This window comes from Oryctolagus cuniculus, unplaced genomic scaffold (genome assembly GCF_964237555.1).
Source record: "Oryctolagus cuniculus unplaced genomic scaffold, mOryCun1.1 SCAFFOLD_93, whole genome shotgun sequence".
Taxonomy (NCBI): Eukaryota; Metazoa; Chordata; class Mammalia; order Lagomorpha; family Leporidae; genus Oryctolagus; species Oryctolagus cuniculus.
Window position 1 is genome coordinate 115,607 of NW_027208382.1, and position 18,014 is coordinate 133,620.

Sequence of the window (18,014 nt, forward strand, 5' to 3'; positions counted from 1 at the left end):
GTGCTTTTGTGGAGGAACTTCATAGGAGACCGAAGGAATAAAATAAATCAAAAGTATCCACAGTATATAGAATGTATACTATTTTACAAGTCACAGAGAAGAAGAAGAAGAAGGAAAGTAGTAAGACTAGAAAGTTTGTGGCAAGACTAACAGGCGCTGGTCAAGAACTTAATAAGCACATTAGGAAAGCAGTAAGGTTTCTTTTTTTTTTTTTGAGGAAAAGTTTTTATTTCTAGTGATGAAATTGGCTACAGAACATTATGAAAGTTTAAAAATACAAAGAGAAATTGTCTATAATTAATAGATTCAAAATTTGACAATCAGTGAATATCATTATTAGTCATTACCAACAACAGTTATTGATTTGAAAGGCAGAGTGACAGGAAGAGGGAACCACTGCTTCACTCCCCAGACACTTGCAATAGCCAAAGCTTGACCAAGCCAAAACCAGGAACTGGGAATTCATTCTGGATGTCCCATTTGGGTGCAGGGACCCAAGCACTTCTGCCATCCTCCGTCTCCTCCCAGGGTGCACACTAGCAGAAACTTGCCTCAAAGCAGAGAAGCTACCACTCAAGCCAGGCATTTGTATATGGGATGTGGGTGTGTGGTGGTGATAGCAAGCCCTCATGGATAAAAAAAAAAAAAAAAAAAAAAAAAACAAAGTTATTTCTATGCCAAGGAAATTACTCTGTAGTCTTTCTCTTATAAACTACGTATTGCTGAACCTAGATAATTTTTCCTTTATTTAACAATGACATGAAAATGTCAGTTGAGTTGGCTTTCCTGAAGACCTTGTTTCTTGAATATTAGTGGCTAGCTGAGATAAATTCTTTTCATCTCTTTCTCGCTTCGGCAGCACATGTGCTCGCTTCGGCAGCACATATACTAAAATTGGAATGATACAGAGAAGATTAGCATGCCCCTGCGCAGTAAGGTTTCTTTACCTCCCTGTAGGCTCTGCTCTCCAGAGGTGAACAGGGTCCTCTAAACCCACTTGCTGCACACACAAACACCTGAGTGTTGTATTCTCCCACAGGTGTTGGAGACTGATATGGTGTTCTGATTTATATTTACATAATGGCTAGTGACATCGGGCATATTCACATGTTTTGACCATGTACATTTCTTCTGAGAAATGTCTATTCAGATCCTTGCCTGTTTCTTCACTGTATTTTTTGGAGTTTTTCCAATTCATGTAAATGTTCTGGAAATCTGTAAACATTCAGAGTTTTAATTTTTCCTGCCATCTGTTCATTGTATCTACACTCTGATGTTTACTTTGTTGTGAAGAAGTATCTTAGTTGGATATACTCAAATGTCTCTGTTTTTATTTTTGTGACTATTGCTATTGGAATCTTACCCAAAAGCTATTGTGTGTTGACAATATTTAGAGTTTCCCTATGTTTACTTGGGTTTGGGTCTTATGATTACATTTTAATTCACTGTGAGTTCACTTTCACATAGTGTAAGAGATGTTGGAGTCTCTTTTCAGGCTTCTACATATGGATAATCAAGTTCCTCTGCACCACTTGTGAAAGAGATTCTTCTTTCTCCAGTTCATTTTAGTTCCTTTGTTAAATATGAGTTGCTGGTAGAAATTTGGGTTTATTTCTATGCTACCAAGTCTTTTCCATTGAACTATGTGTCTGTTATTATATCAGTGCTAACACTTCTTTTTTTTTTGCAGTATATTTATTTGAAAGGCAGAGTTACAGAGAGGTAGAGGCAGAGAGAGAGAGAGGTCTTCCATCCACTGGTTTACTCCCCAAATGGTCACAATGGCCGGAGCTCTGTTGATCTGAATCCAAGTGTCAGGAGCTTCTTCCAGGTCTCTATGCAGGTGCAGGGGCCCAAAGACTTTGGCCATTTTCTACTTTTTTCTCAGGCTATACCAGAGAGGGGTATAAGAAGTGGAGCAGCTGGGAAACATACTGGCACCCATATGAGATGCCGGCACTGCAGACGGTGACTTTACCTGCTTTGTCATAGTGCTGACCCCTGTAATATGTCTTAAAATATGGTGTGATGTCTCCAGCTTTTTTTTGCTTTATAATATTGCTTTAGATGTTAAGCATCTCTCATGTTTCTATGTGAATTTTAGCATCATTTTTTCTAGCTCTGAGAACATCGTTGGTATGTTGATTGGGATTACATTGAATTTGCAAATTGCTTTTGGTAGTATGGATATTTTGGTATTATTCTTCCCATTCACAAACATAAGTTTTCTGTGAGACTTTCAAAAAGCCTTGACAAAAATTGGACTTTATTACACAAAAATTCATCACTTTTTGGGATCATTTAAATCCATAATTTTGCACTAATATTTGATAAATAATTAAAGACTTTGAGCATTTTAGTAGGAGAAATTAAAATATTTATCAATTTATTCAAATATTGTTTAGATGTGATATTCAAATATTGTTTAGAGCCATTGTCTATATTCCCTCTAAATTACGATCTTTTTGCTTTTTGCCTGTTAAACTTGTCCCTTGATTCAAGAACCCTTTTTAATGTAATGTAAACTGAAAATGTCATTTCATAAGCTAAAAAAAATGACAAAGAAGGAAAAAGAAGGGAGGGAGGTTGAGTATATAATTACGTTCTCCGAATTTTTTCTATAAAACATATTGAATCATTTAAAAGCTAATTAAAATTAAACTCAAAATTGGACCATTATGACCAATATTTAAAACAAGTGATTAAAAACTGTAGATGTCTTCAATTTTGATTATCATTCTTCTTTAGAATATCTGAAAGAAATCCGGCTTCTCACTTTAAAATATACCAGTGTGTTAGAATTCAGTATTAAATGACTTTGTTTAAAAGTTTTATTTAATCTATTGCTTTAAGTAGTAATACTATGGCCATTTTAAAACAAAATCCTTATCATTTTTCATAAAACAGAAAGGGCCTTTAAAACATCATCACTAAAAATATTAAGAGACCTAAAATATAACATTCTTAAAACCCAAGTGATACCATTCAAAATTTTCAAATATGCAGGGATAGTTCATGTCAAGTAACTAAATAATTGTTAAGTGTATATATGGAATAGCTTCTATAAATTCTTTTGGCAAGGGCTGGCACTGTGGCATAGTGGGTGAGGCTGCCACCTGCAGTGCTGGTATTCCATAGGGGCATCAGTTCAAGACCTGGCTGCTCCACTTCCTATCCAGCTCTCTGCTATGGCCTGGGAAACACTATAAAATGGTGCAAGTCCTTGGGCCCCTGCACCTGCATAGGAGACCAGGAAGAGGCTCCTGGCTCCTGCCTTCCAGTCAGCACAGCTCCAGCCATGGAGGCCAACTGTGGAGTGAACCAGTGAATGGAAGACCACTCTCTCTGCCTGTCCTTCTCTCTCTGTGTAATTCTGACTTTCAAATAATATAAATAAATCTTTAAAAATTCTTTTGGCAAATAGATGAAGCTACTTGTTATACATTTCAAATAAATAGCAAACATACTAGAAAAATATATTGAATAAAATTTAAGCAACTCATAGCTATACACAGAAATTTCTCACCATAACAACATAGCAACCACTAAATTTCCAAATTCAATTTTCCACAACTTAGAATCTTTAACTCCAGAAGGAGTACAAAATTGACAGAACAGTGGCCTATGTATCAGGATACCTAATGCTAATACAGAATTATCCCTGCCACAACTTACCTATGTGACCTTGAACAATTCACTTTACTTCTCTGGGCTTGGCATTTAGCATCCTCATGTGATAAAGGAGGCTTGGATAAGATCAGTTGTACTCTATCTTGAGACTTCAATGATCTCTCAGTTTCCAAACAGGCACCTTAAGGGAAAGTAAACCTTTAGATCAAAGCTTACATTTTTAAATCTAAATATATTTTAAACTGTTTCTACAACTAGTACAAAACAACACATTCAAATGTGTACCATGCCACTTTTCAATATTTGGGAATAATTAATGCATCATTTTAGAGCATTGTCTTGAGGCCAGTGCTGTGGTGTAGCTAGTAAAGCCACTGCATGCAGTGGGGGCATCCCATATGGAGGCCGGTTCAAGTCCAGGCTGCTCCACTTTCCATTCAGCTGTCTGCTATAGCCTGGGAGAGCAGTAGGAAGTTGGCCCAAGTCCTTGGGCCCCTGAATCTGCATGGGAGACCCTGAAGAGGTCCTGGCTCCTGGTTTCAGATTGGCATATCTCTGACCTTTTAGGCCATCTGGGGAGTGAACCAGCAGATGGAGGACCTCTCTCTCTCTCTCTCTTCCTCTTGTTCACTATCTGTGTAACTCTGACTTCCAAATAAATAAATAAATAAATCTTTTAAAAAATCAAAAGAATATTGTCTGGCACACAGTGAACCACTAAGTACAAGATATTATTAGTAATATTAGATTGAAATATTGAAATAAACTAGGCAATAAGCCTTAAGATGCAAATTAATACCAAGAAATATAATCTCAAATTTCTGTGTTCAACAAGGTAGTCTCTTTTCACTACTAACTTTATACTAAATAAGATATTTTGATATTTTGTTAAGAGTAAATTTATCGGGGGCCAGCGCCGTGGCTCACTTGGTTAATTCTCCACCTGTGGTGCTGGTATCCCTTATGGGCAAAGTGTTCTAGTCCTGGTTGCTCCTCTTTTAGTCCAGCTTTCTGCTATGGCCCGGGAAGGCAGTAGAGGATGGCCCAAGTGCTTGGGCCCTGCACCCGGATGGGAGACCAGGAGAAAGCACCTGACTCCTGGCTTTGGATGGGCACAGCTCCAACTGTGGCAGCCATCTGGGGACTGAACCAATGGAAGGAAGACCTTTCTGATTTCTCACTGTATATAACTCTACCTGTCAAATAAAAAAAATTATTAGTTTTTCATAAAAACTGCAGTATTGAAAAAGTTCTAAAATCCCTCTAATTCTAAATGTCTGTGACTGCTAACTCATTAGCACATATTGCATTCTTTACATCTGGGTAATCATGACAATTCACTTTTAAATGATTAACAGATCTGCTGTTATATATAAATACATGCTTTTCCAAAAATCATACAATAAGCAGGCTACATACTTTACTTCAAGTAGAACTGCCATATCCAGTCCTACAATTGTAAATAAGACAGTTTCAATTGTTCAGCATTATCAATTATAAATTCCAATCGTGTAGCAATACTCATAAGAATTTAGGGGGCCGATGCTGTGGAGTAGCAAGTAGAGCTGTGGCTTGCAGTGCTGACATTCCAATTGGGTGCCAGTTCAAGTCCTGGCTACTCAAATTACTATCCATCTTTTTAGGCAAGTAAGACTTACTATCCAGCAGTAGAGGATGGCCCAGGCCCTTGGGCTCCTGCACCTGCATAGGAGACCCAAAAGAAGCTGCTGGCTCCTGGCTTTGGATTGGCAGAGCTCCAGCCATTGTGGCCAAATGGGGAGTGAACCAGCGGTTGGAAGACTGCTCTCTCTCTCTCTCTCTCCTTCTCTGTGTAACTCTGATTTTCAAGTAAAATAAATGAATTTTTTTAAAAAAAGGATGAAATAAAAAGGAAGATGAAGATTACAAAATTGTTTAATTTTTTTAATAAATATAAATTTCCAAAGTACAGCTTTTGGATTACAGTGGCTTCCCCTCCCCCAAAACATCCCTCCCACCCATAATCCTCCTATTTCCTGCTTCCTCTCCCATCCCAGAAGATTACAAAATTGTATGAAGGACATTTGTACAGTAAACAAATATACTGATTTCCAATGCAATATTTGAATACTTGAAGCAGGAAGGCTAAGTACTTCTTTGCCAAAATAACATGTTTTCTCCAGTGTAAAACCCATTTGCCATCCCAATACACAAAGGGATTTGGGGCAAGAAGGAAAAAAGAAGTCCACACATGCAGAAATTTTAAGCAAAACAAAATAGAGAATGTATTTAGTTTCATGTAAATCACATGAGAATTAATAGTATTCTACCAATTTGCAACAAATATTTTTAACTTTAATGAATGAATGAACTTTCAGTTACATAGCAGGAAACTTCTACCCTCTCCCATAAAACTGAAAGAGAAACTTTTTAAAAGTAAAAACTGATGAAAGAATTCTGCAATACATGTTAATGTTAAGTAGCCCAGCAGAGTTTATTTAGAAATACAAACACACACACAGAAAATAAATACATTAAAATCTTACTGAATAGTCCAGTAATAGTTCAGGATCCAATATGTGTGCAAAAGATTCTGGATTTCCCAGTCACTTTGTATAGGAAATGATGTGCTTTGCTATGTAGCATGTAACTTTAGATTCCTGAACACCTCCACTTTGCTTCTTACCCTGAGTCCCAGCAAATACAGGAACACAGCTGTTGAGTCATTCATTTTCTGGATTTGGGAATATCAAAGAATTAATGAGTATAGAAAGTTGTACAGCAAAGACCAAGAATGTCCAAGGGAGGTCAGGAAAATCAATTGAACAAGTCAAAATACTATGAATGTATACTGAATGCTCTGTTTTTAATATGTCTTACTTACCTAAAAAGACATGAGGGCTATTGCTCTCTCTCTTAATACAACTAAGGAGAAGATATCACCAATGCTCAAGAAAAATGAATACACAGCAGAGCTAATACAAAATCCCCAAATTCCAAAATAGAAAAACTGGATATGCACTCCTTACACACACCCTGAAGTGGCAATGAAGTAGAACAAATCTAAAATTAGAAAAAAATCTTTTTTTAAAGATTTATTTATTTATTTGAAAGTCAGAGTTGCACAGAGAGAGGCAGAGAAGAGAGAGGGGTCTTCCATCCACTGGTTCTCTCCCCAGTTGGCTGCAATGGCCAGAGTTGTGCCAATCCAAAGCCAGGAGCAAGGAGCTTCTTCCAGGTCTCCCACATGGGTGCAGGGGCCCAGGACTTGGGCCATCTTCTACTGCTTTCCCAGGCTATAGCAGAGATCTGGATCCATATGAGCTGCCAGCAGTGCAAGTGGTGGCTCTACCCACTATGCCACACCACTGGCCCCGAAAATTCTTGTCAAATTAAGAACATTTAACCTTTGTTTTAGAGTGCATTATTAAAATATCTAAACTGGGGGAATACATAATTTCTTTCTTTAGAAATCAGAAGAGAAAAAGAACACTTCAAGCCTACTGTGACACCACACAGAAGGAATGGAGAATCATGATCTCAATTAGCCTAGGGACAGAATAAAAGGGAGGGAAATAGGAACAACAGAATTAAGATGAATAAGCTTTGACAGCTGAGGGAATCTGAATGTAAAGAAAAGGCATGCAGTTAACTGAAACAATAGAGATAATTCTGAGAGGAAAAAACATTGTTAAGTCATATTAATGGGGCCAGAGCTGTGACTTAGTAAAGTAAAAAAAAAAATCTAAAATTTGTTTTTAAATTATATAATTAAAAAAGATAAAAAAGATGTTCAATCTTAAGTCTCTACAGCATAAGATATACATCAATTTTCCCAGGTTCTATTTGCATTTATTAACAAAGTTTCATGGGTGTAATCACTAGAGTGGCTCCAATAAGTCTTTTTATAAAAATTATTTTTTATTTTGACAGGCAGAGTGGACAGTGAGAGAGACAGAGAGAAAGGCCTTCCTTTTTCTGTTGGTTTACCCCCTAGTGACCGCTGCGGCCAGTGTGCTGCAGCTGGCACATGGCGCTGATCCAAAGCCAGGAGCCAAGTGCTTCCTCCTGGTCTCCCATGCAGGTACGGGGCCCAAGCACTTTGGCCATCCTCCATTGCACTCCTGGGCCATAGCAGAGAGCTGGACTGGAAGTGGAGCAACTGGGACAGAATCTGGCTCTCCCAGCAGGACTAGAACTTGGTGTGCCTGCACCGCAGGTGGAGGATTAGCTTATTGAGCCATGGAGCCTGCCTCCAATAAGTCTTAACCTGGGATGCAACTAAATTTAACAAGGATACTCAATAGGAATTTTAGAAGAATTCCAAAATATGTATCAGAATAAAAATAAATACTTTACTTGGTACATCTCATTTTAACTATACTATTGTCTAAATTTCCAAATGTCAGATGTACTAAAAAAATCCCCAAAGCAGCAGAGTTGGTCCGACATGATGAGGAATAAAATAAAGAAACTGAGAATTCGCAGATCCCAGATTAAAATAACCAAGAAGGCCCAATAAAAGAAAACTCAATGTCTTCATACACTAACATTTATTACCTCAGATTTATTTAACAAAAAGGTGATTATTCCAGCTACATCCCATTAGGTAGCCCAATTTTACCTGCTAAATCCATTTAAAAAAAGCACCTCATGATATATTACTAAAATCATATTGCTATATGCCATCCACCATGTCCACTGTACCTTATACCTAATGTTAACAGATCTGATGAAAATCAGTAGATAAATGATGTGTCTTAACCACGTGTGGGAAATGTCTTTTGTTCAACGTTTTTCCAAAAACCCCTCAGTCTCAGTTTGCCTTCACCTTGAAAAGACACTTCTGAGGTTTACTAATCAGTCCAGCTTCTTCGGGCCTCCCTCCAATGAAAGGGGCTAAAATCCATCAAAATAAACTCTAGGCACTGTCCTTGTGCTCCCAGTGACTTTTTCACTCTAGGGGCTCACAAACCTTCTAAATTCTTTAGAGCACCTGTGATGTCCATTAGTTCTCAAAGACTATGATGCAAGTAATTTCCCCTCTTGGAACCTTGTTATTAACTGTGCTGTATGAGAAATGAAGTCTCCTACACACCTTGTGCTTATGATTCTCCAAACCATGTTGCCTGCTAGGACTTTGGCCATGAATATAGGACAGCAATACCTGAACATGATTACTGAGATCTCCTTAATAAAGGATAGACTGGGGCCAGCACTGTGGTGCAGTGGTGTAATCCTTTACCTGCAATGCTGGCACCCCATATGAGCACCAGTTCTAGTCCCCATTTCTCCTTTTCCCATCCAGCTCTCTGCAATAGCCTGGGAAAGCAGTAGAAGCTGTTCCAAGTGCTTTGGTCCCTGCCAAAATATGGGAGACCTGGAAGCTCCTAGCTCAGATTGGCCCAGCTGCAGACATTGCAGTCATTAGGGGAGTAAATGAGCATATGGAAGACCTTTCTGTGTCTCTTCTTCTCACTCTCTGTAAGTAAACCTGTCAACTACATAAATAAATTCCTTATATATATATTTACATTTATTTATATATTTATGTATATAAATATATTCATATATAAAATATATTATAATTTATCATACAATATATTATATAATATATAATTATAAACAGATAATATTATATAATTTATTATATGTATTATATATATATATATGTATATATATATATATATATTATTGAGATGACTTCAATAGCCAGAGTGTGGCCAGGTTGAAACCAGGAGCTTTTCCTCTGATGTGTGTCCCAGGAACCCAGGTACTTGGAGCATCTTTCACTGCTTTTTCAATCCATTGGTAAGGAGCTGGATCAGAAATAATTATTTATATATAAATAACAAATTCATATATAATAATTATATACAATTATATATTTATAATAATTATATGCAATTCTATATTATGTATAGAAATATATAGTATAATATATAATATATATTATAATATATAAATATATATATGATGGACCAAAATATGGTATTCTCCATTTGGCAGAAGGGACAGGCTCCAATATCTACTGTCTATGTCAGTATGTCAGCATAATGCAGGAGGTAACCCCTCTACCAAATAAGAAAAGCTATTTCAGTTCAGCTGGACATCATTCTGCTGACTGTTGACCTTATTACTGTTAGTCTGGATGCTTTCATTGGTTGCAATCCAGAGACCCAATTTTCCCATAGATATAAACATCAGCAAACATGAAAATTTGGTAAGAAAAGCTTAAACTGAGAGTTATGATTAATAACTATTTTTTTTAATTTTTATTTAATGCATATAAATTTACAAAGTACGACTTATGGATTACAATGGCTTCCCCCCCATACCGTCCCTCCCACCCACAACCCTCCCCTTTCCCACTCCCTCTCCCCTTCCATTCACATCAAGATTCATTTTTGATTATCTTAATATACAGAAGATCAGCTTAGTATACATCAAGTATGGATTTCAACAGTTTGCTCCCACACAGAAACATAAAGTGAAAAATAATAGATGATTTTTTTTTAAAATGATGATGAAATCAGAGCAGACCTATTGTCATGTTTAATCCCAGTGAGAGTCAAGTTGGGAATTGATAATTTCTTTTTTTTTTTTTAACAGAGGATCAGTTTAGTATGCATTAAGTAAGGATTTCAACAGTTTGCACCCCCATAGAAACACAAAGTGAAATATATTGTTTGAGTACTCGTTATAGCATTAAATCTCAATGTACAGCACATTAAGGATAGAGATCCTACATGAGGAGTAAGTGCACAGTGACTCCTGTTGTTGACTTTACCAATTGATACTCCTGTCTATGGCATCAGTAATCTCCCTATGCTCCAGTCATGAGTTTCCAAGGCTATGGAAGCCCTCTGAGTTCTCCGACTCTTATCTTGTTTAGACAAGGTCGTAGATAACCCTACGGTTCGACCCAGCCATCCCACTCCTTGGAATTTACCCAAAGGAATTTAAATTGGCAAACAAAAAAGAGGTCTGCACCCTAATGTTTATTGCAGCACAATTCACAATAGCTAAGACCTGGAACCAACCTAAATGCCCATCAACGATAGACTGGATAAAGAAATTATGGGATATGTACTCTTTAGAATACTATACCGCAGTAAGAAACAACGAAATCCAGTCATTTGCAACAAAATGGAGGAATCTGGAACACATCATGCTGAGTGAAATAAGCCAGTCCCAAAGGGACAAATACCATATGTTCTCCCTGATCAGTGACAACTGACTGAACACCAAGAGGGAAACCTGTTGGAGTGAGGTGGACACTATGGGAAACGGTGGCTTGATCAGCATAGCCCTGACTGTTAATGAACAACTTAATACATTATCCCTCTTAGTAGTTTTTTTTATCTGTTCTACTTAATATGACTGGTTTAGATCTGTAATTGATGCACAGTTATTCTTAAGTGTTGAAAATTAACTGAAATGTGATCCCTGTTGAACATGGTGGTGGGAATGGGAGAGGGAAGAGATGTATAATTTGGGACATGCTCAGGCTGACTTGCCCCAAGTGGTGGAGTTGGAAGCATACCAGGGGATTCCAATTCAATCCCATTGAGGTGGCATGTACCAATGCCATCTCACTGTTCCAGGTGATCAGTTTCAGTTCACAGTTGGTCATGGTGGAGGGACTGGGAGTCAAAGGGAGCACATAGACAAGTCTAGTACCTGCTAACGCTAACCGATGGAGTAAATAAAGGGGAGAGTGATCCAACATGGGAAGTGAGATACTCAGCAGACTCATAGAATGGCAGATGTCCTAAATAGCACTCTGGCCTCAGAATCAGCCCTAAAGGCATTCGGAGCTGGCTGAAAAGCTCATGAGAGTATTTCAGGCATGGAAAGCCAAGACACTCTGGCAAAAGATCTCTGCGAGTGAGATCCCAGTGGACAGAACAGGTCATCAAAGAAGGAGGTACCTTTCTCTGAAGGGAGGAGAGAACCTCCACTTTGACTATGACCTTGTCTAAACAAGATTAATAACTATTTTAACAAAATTTCTCAGAACCCATCTAATCCAAACCTTGGACAATTGGAAGACATTGTACTTGGCCCACCCATAATCAAAATGGATTCTAAATCCTTCAACTGCAAGGAGAGTATCATAGACATTAATGCTCCAAACGGATCCAGTTCTCTGCTAATGTGTCTGGAAAAGCAGCACAGGGTGACTCAAATATTGGGGCTCCTGCACCCTTGTGAGAGACCTGGAAGAAGCCCCTGGCTCCTGATATCAGTCTGGCCTAGCCGCAGTCATTGCAGCCATTTGAGGAGTGAACAAACCAGGAGGAAGATCAATCTCTCCCATTCTCTCCATCTAGTGCTGCCTTTCAAATTCATAAAAGGATCTTTAAGAAAATAGATCACTTCAATAAATTTGCCATTGCTCAGTCATGATGACTTTTACTACCTTCAGTTCTTTTTCAAAAGATTTATTTATTGGAAAGGCAGATAGAGGAGCTGGTGGTTGTGGTGCAGTGGACAAAGCTGCTATCTGTTACATTGGCATCCTGTATGTGCACCAGTTTAAGTACCAGCTATTCCATTTCTGATCCAGCTCCTTACCAATGGACTGAAAAAGCAGGGAAAGATGGCCCAAGTGCCTGGGATGCTGCCACGCACATTGCAGGAAAAGCTCCTTGCTGCCATGCACATCGGAGGGAAAGCTCCTGGCTTCAACCTGGCCACACTCTGGCTATTAAAGTCATCTCAAAAATGAATTAGGTGGTGGAAGATTTCTGTCTCTCCCTCGCTCTGTAACTCTTTCAAGTAAGTAATTAAATATTTTAACATGATAAAAAAGGCAGAGACACACAGAGACAAAGAGAGAAGGAAAGAGAAGCAGAGAGATCTCCCATCTGCTGGTTCACTTTCTATATGGCTACCACTGTGCAAGACCAGGTTCTCAAGTCCCCATTGAGGTTACAGTTCTCCAATTTGACGACAGGAATGAAAGAATTTGAGCTATTATACATTGCTTCCCAGGGATATTAACATGAAGCTGATTAGGAAGTGTAGTACCCAAAACTCAGATTAGCACTGCAATATAGGATGTGGGCATCTGTTGTGACTGCTAACAAATTGGAAATCCTAGAGGAAAAATCAACATATTCCTGGACATACACAATATACCAAAATTGAGTCATGAAGACACATAGAAAAGCTAAACAAACCAAAAACCAAGACAGAGATTGGATGAGTAATAAAGACCCTCCCAACAAGGAAAAGTCCAGGATCAGACAGCCTCACTATTGAATTCTACAGGACTTTTAAAGAACTAATGCTTCTCAAACTATTCAACACAATTGAAAGAGAGACAATCCTCTCAAACTCCTTCTATTAATCCTGCATCACCTTAATTCTTCAACTAGAAAAAGATACAGTGGAGAGAGAGTACTATAGAAAAATATCCCTGATGGGGGCCAGTGCCATAGCACACTGGGTTGATCCTCCACCCGTGGAGACGGCATCCCATATGGGTGCCAGTTCTGGTCCCGGTTGCTGCTATTCCAGTCCAGCTTTCTGCACTGGACTGGGAGGGCAGTGGAGGATGGCCCAAGTGCCTGGGTCCCTGCACCCGCATGGGTGACCAGGGAGATGCTCCTGACTCTGGCTTCCGATTGGACCAGCACTACCTGTTGGGCCATATGGAGCATAAACAAGCAGATAAAATACTTCTGTCTCTCTACCTCTGCCTCTCCATCTCTGTAACTCAATCTTTCAAATAAATAATTCTTTTGAAAAGGTCAACAAACAATAAAGGCTGGTGGAGAGGGAGAGAAAAAGGTACCCTAATCCACTGTTGGTGGGAATGAAGCTAGTGCAACCATTATGGAAGGCAGTATCAAAGTTCCTCAGAAATCTGAAAACAAACATACCATGTGATCCTGCCATCTGACTACTGGGAATTTATCTGCATGAAATGAAATAGAATATGCACAGGCATGAGTTATCTGTACCCTCATGTTTATTACAGCTCAATTCACAATAGCTAACATGGAATCAACCCAGATGTCCATCAACTGGTGACTGGAACAAAAATATGAGCTATATATACAGTGTAAAATACTATTCAACCATAATTGAGAATGAAATCCCATCTTCTGTAACTAAATGGATGAACTGGAAACAAGTATGCTTCATGAAAGAAGCCAGTCCCCAAAAGACAAATACCATATGTTTTCTCTGACTGGTGGTAATTAATATATAGACAACAAAAAGCAGCATATGAGTTAAATTGACATTTTGAGATTTGAGTATTGTTCATAGCACTTTTCTGTACTCTTTGATAGAGTACACAACATATACTCATTGATATTTCTGCTACTACTTGCTGAATTCTTTATTTTGTAGAGGGTTAAAGCTTGTGATTCTAAAATAAAATCAAAGCATGCAGCTGTCAAAATTAAAAGAAAATAAAACAAGAAGGAGGGAGTTGGAAATATGAGAACAAGGGAAGATAGGATAGGATGTTATCAGTTTGCTCTTCAATCTGTATATATAAATTACATGAAATTTGTTCACTTAATATGCATTTAAAAATATAAACTTAACACTGGAAGAAAAAGACCTGAGATCAGTGTTTTCTGGATTACCACTAATAAAATTTAGTCTTCATTTATGTCTGACCATATTTAATTTCTTATTTATTTATTTTATAAGAAAATTAACATCACCATTCCTAACAAGTCCATCCTGCTTCATGCATATCTATCAGTTCCCACTATGCTAATAATTTCTCATGAACTTAAATCCATATCATCTTAAAAAGATGCAATGTGGGGCTGGCGCTGTGGCATAGCAGATAAAGTTGTTGCCTGCAGTGTTGGCAAGCCATATGGGTGCCAGTTCAAGTCGCGGCTGCTCCACTTCTGAACCAGCTCTCTGCTATGTCCTGGGAAAGCATTAGAAGGTGGCCCAAGTCCTTGGGGCCTTGCACACATGTGAAAGACCCTGAAGAAGCTCCTGGCTTCAGATTGACACAGACCAGTCATTGCGGCCAACTGGGAGTAAACCAGCCGAAGGAAGACCTCTCTGTCTCTGTCTGTCTGTCTCTCTCTCTCTACCTCTTCTCTATTTGTGCAACTCTTTCAAATAAATAAATTAATATTTAAGAAAAAAGCCTGATTCATGTTATTATTTATGTGTTTTAGAGGCTTTGCAGATGTTGATTACATGTGCCATGAAAACCCATTAAAATGCAAATCCTATAAGAGGCAACTCCATGTGCACTAAACTGGTAAAATCCAGTGCATGTGTTGAGAAAAACACACTAGCAATACATTTCAAAAAGCTGTGAAATATTATAAGTGGCTGTCAAAAGCTAAAAATCTGACAATGACTCATTATGTCATTTATTTATATATAATGCTGAGAAAATCAGAAGTATTTGTTAAAACTTCTGCTAAAATGCACTAGATTTATAATTTTTAAATGCATCTTTCCTAGATGTAATGCAATCCTGTACTACTTTAGAGTATCAGAAATTTAAAATGTTGGACTGGTGCTGTGGTGGAGCAGGTTAACACCCTGGTCTGAAGCGCCAGCATCCCATATGGGGGCCGGTTCAATACTCAGCTGCTCCACTTCTGATCCTGCTCTCTGCTATGGCCTGGCAAAGTAGTAGAAGATGGCCCAAGTCTTTGGGCCCCTGTACCCATCTGGGAGACCGGGAACTAGCTCCTGGCTCCTGGCTTCAGATCAGCACAGCTCTGGAAGTTGCAATCAATTAGGGAGTGAACACCAGATGGAAGACCTCTCTCTTTCTCTCTGTCTCTCCTCTCTGTCTGTAACTCGACTTGTACATAAATAAATAAATCTTTAAAACAATTAAGAAATTTAACATGTGAAAGGTTTTTAAAAAATGTATTTCTTTATTGTGAGGCAGAGTTACAGATATAGAGAGGAAGAGAAAGAGAGGTCTTCTATCAACTGGTTCACCCCTAAATGGCCAGAATGGCTGGAGCTGGGCCGATCTGAAGCCAGGTGCCAGAAGCCAGGAGTCAGCAGCTTCCTCCAGGTCTCTCACATGGGTGCAGGGGCCCAAGAACTCAGGGCATATTGCACTGCTTTCCTAGGCCATTAGTAAAGAGCTGGATTGGAAGTGCAGGAGCAGGGACTCAAACTGGTGCCCATGTGGGATGCTGGTGCTGCAGGTGGATGCTTAATCTACTATGCCACAGAGTGGGCCCAGTGAATGGTTTTAGGAAGACATCTTTCATGTAGACTAGGCTGCAATATTGCAAGGTAAGGTTTAGCTTTTATTCCCACACATCAGTATTCATCTTTTAGCAACTATAAATACTGAATATCATACATATAGACATAAATATAGGTAACTGAAGATTTTGTTGTCATTCTTTCTAATTCTCTTTTTAATGTCTGCTAATAGGCCATCTTATGGATTATTATATTGATGTTACCCATACACAAGCATCAGGCATTTCCACTGTTGAATGTGTTTATGAGTACAGGTAGATTTGTGTGTACATGAATGCACATTTGATGGAGATAGCACTGACAGTAATACTGTGAGAAATCCTAACGCTGATTCCAAACTTTCTGTCCTCCGCAGAGATGGCTGTCATTGAAGTAGACCACAGGGCCCCTTTTGCTGTTATGGACTGAAATGTGCCTCCCTAAAACTCTAACACAGAAGTGCTAACCAGCAACATGACTCTACCTGAAGAAAGTGCTTTTAAGCAGATCAAATGGTAGATGTGTCTGTCACATCGGAGAAAGGCTTCTGGAAAAATCGAGCCTATTTAAGCACCTTGATCTGATATTTTCAAGCTCTACAACTCTGAGAAGTAAAATTCCATGATTTAAATCATATTCTCTGTGGTATTTTCTTAGCAAATTAATATATCCTCATTTCTGCCAGCATTTTCTATTGTCATCCAGAAGGTCCTAGTGATTAGCAGAGAAATATAGAAACTAAAAACTGTGATTTTAGATTACCAAGTATCTACTAACACAAAAAGATCCCAGAAGCCACCTACTACCATCGTCCAGGACCCAGAAAAAAAACAGGAAGGAGTCAAGTTGCAGGGCAGTAGAAAAAAGTGAATAATGAAAGATCACAGCAGAAGTAAATAAGGAAGTGTTTGGTGCTGTGGTGTAGTGGATTAAAGCCTTGACCTGCTGTGCATGCATCCCATATGTTGCTGCTAGGAGACCAGGTGCTCCACTTCCAATCCAGCTCCCTACTAATGCACCTGGGAAATTGGTGGAAGATGGACCGTGTTCTACGGTGCTGGCACCCACATGAGAGACTTGGAAGAAGCATCTGGCCTTTCCAATAAATAAATAAATCTTAAAAATATAGAAACAGTGTTAGCACTGTTGGAAAACAGACTCATAGTTCAGTGTAAAAGTATAGGCAGCTGAAATAAACCGACTTTTCTACAGGCAACTCCTATTTAACAAAGGAAAGAAAACAAACAGGAGAAAGAAGAACCCCTTTAGCATATGGTTTAAAGGAAAGTGATTATCCATATGTAGAAGCCTGAAAATATACCCAAAACCTCATACACTATGTAAAAGCAACTCAAGGTGAATTAAAAGTCTAAATATAAAACCAGAAACTAAGTAAACATATGAGAAACTATAAAACATAAGCATAGACAACAGTTTTGGGTAAGATTCCAAAAGCACAAGTAACAAAAATAAAATATAGAAATTTGAGCATATCATATTAAGATACATCTTCACAACAAAGTAATCAACAGAGTGAACATACAATGGACAGAATGGCAGGAAACATTGAAAACTCTGATTATGACAAAAGATTGATAGCCAGAACATACATATATAGAACTGGGAAAATCTCCAAATAAGAAGCAAAATGTACAGCTAAGAAATGGGCAAGGATCAAAACAGATGTTTCTCAGAAGAAGAAATCTCAATGGTCAAGACATAGATGAACATGCCCAATATCACTAGCCATTAGGGAAATGTAAATCAAAACCAATAGCAGACTCCATCTGTGGGAGAAGACAATGCTTGGGTTTTCATTTGTGCAACAAGTGGGTTTAGAGGACCCTGTTCACCATAAGAGGGCAGAGTCTACATGGAAGTAAGGAAACCTTAATGTTTTCCTAATGGGCTTGTTAAATTCTTGACCAGTGCCTATTACCTTTGCCGCAAACTTTCCAGTCTCACTACTTTCCTGCTTCTTCCTCTTCGCTGTGGCTTGCAAAAACAGTGTACCTTCTATATACGGAGGATACTTTTGTTTTGTTTTATTCCTCCTATCTCATGATGTTCCTCTAAGAAATCACAACCCTCCAAGTATTCATTAATTTATGCAGTCTGCAGTTTTCATGGGCTACTACATGGCAAAGTACTAGGTTAAAGGAAAGGTATAGGTCAGGAACTGAGCAAAGTTC

The 18,014-nt window shown here is 38.5% G+C and overlaps 1 pseudogene; it reads left to right on the forward strand.

The window, feature by feature from the left end:
* Positions 1-864: 864 nt before the first annotated feature.
* Positions 865-932, forward strand: LOC138848367 (U6 spliceosomal RNA; annotated as a pseudogene).
* Positions 933-18,014: the final 17,082 nt, after the last annotated feature.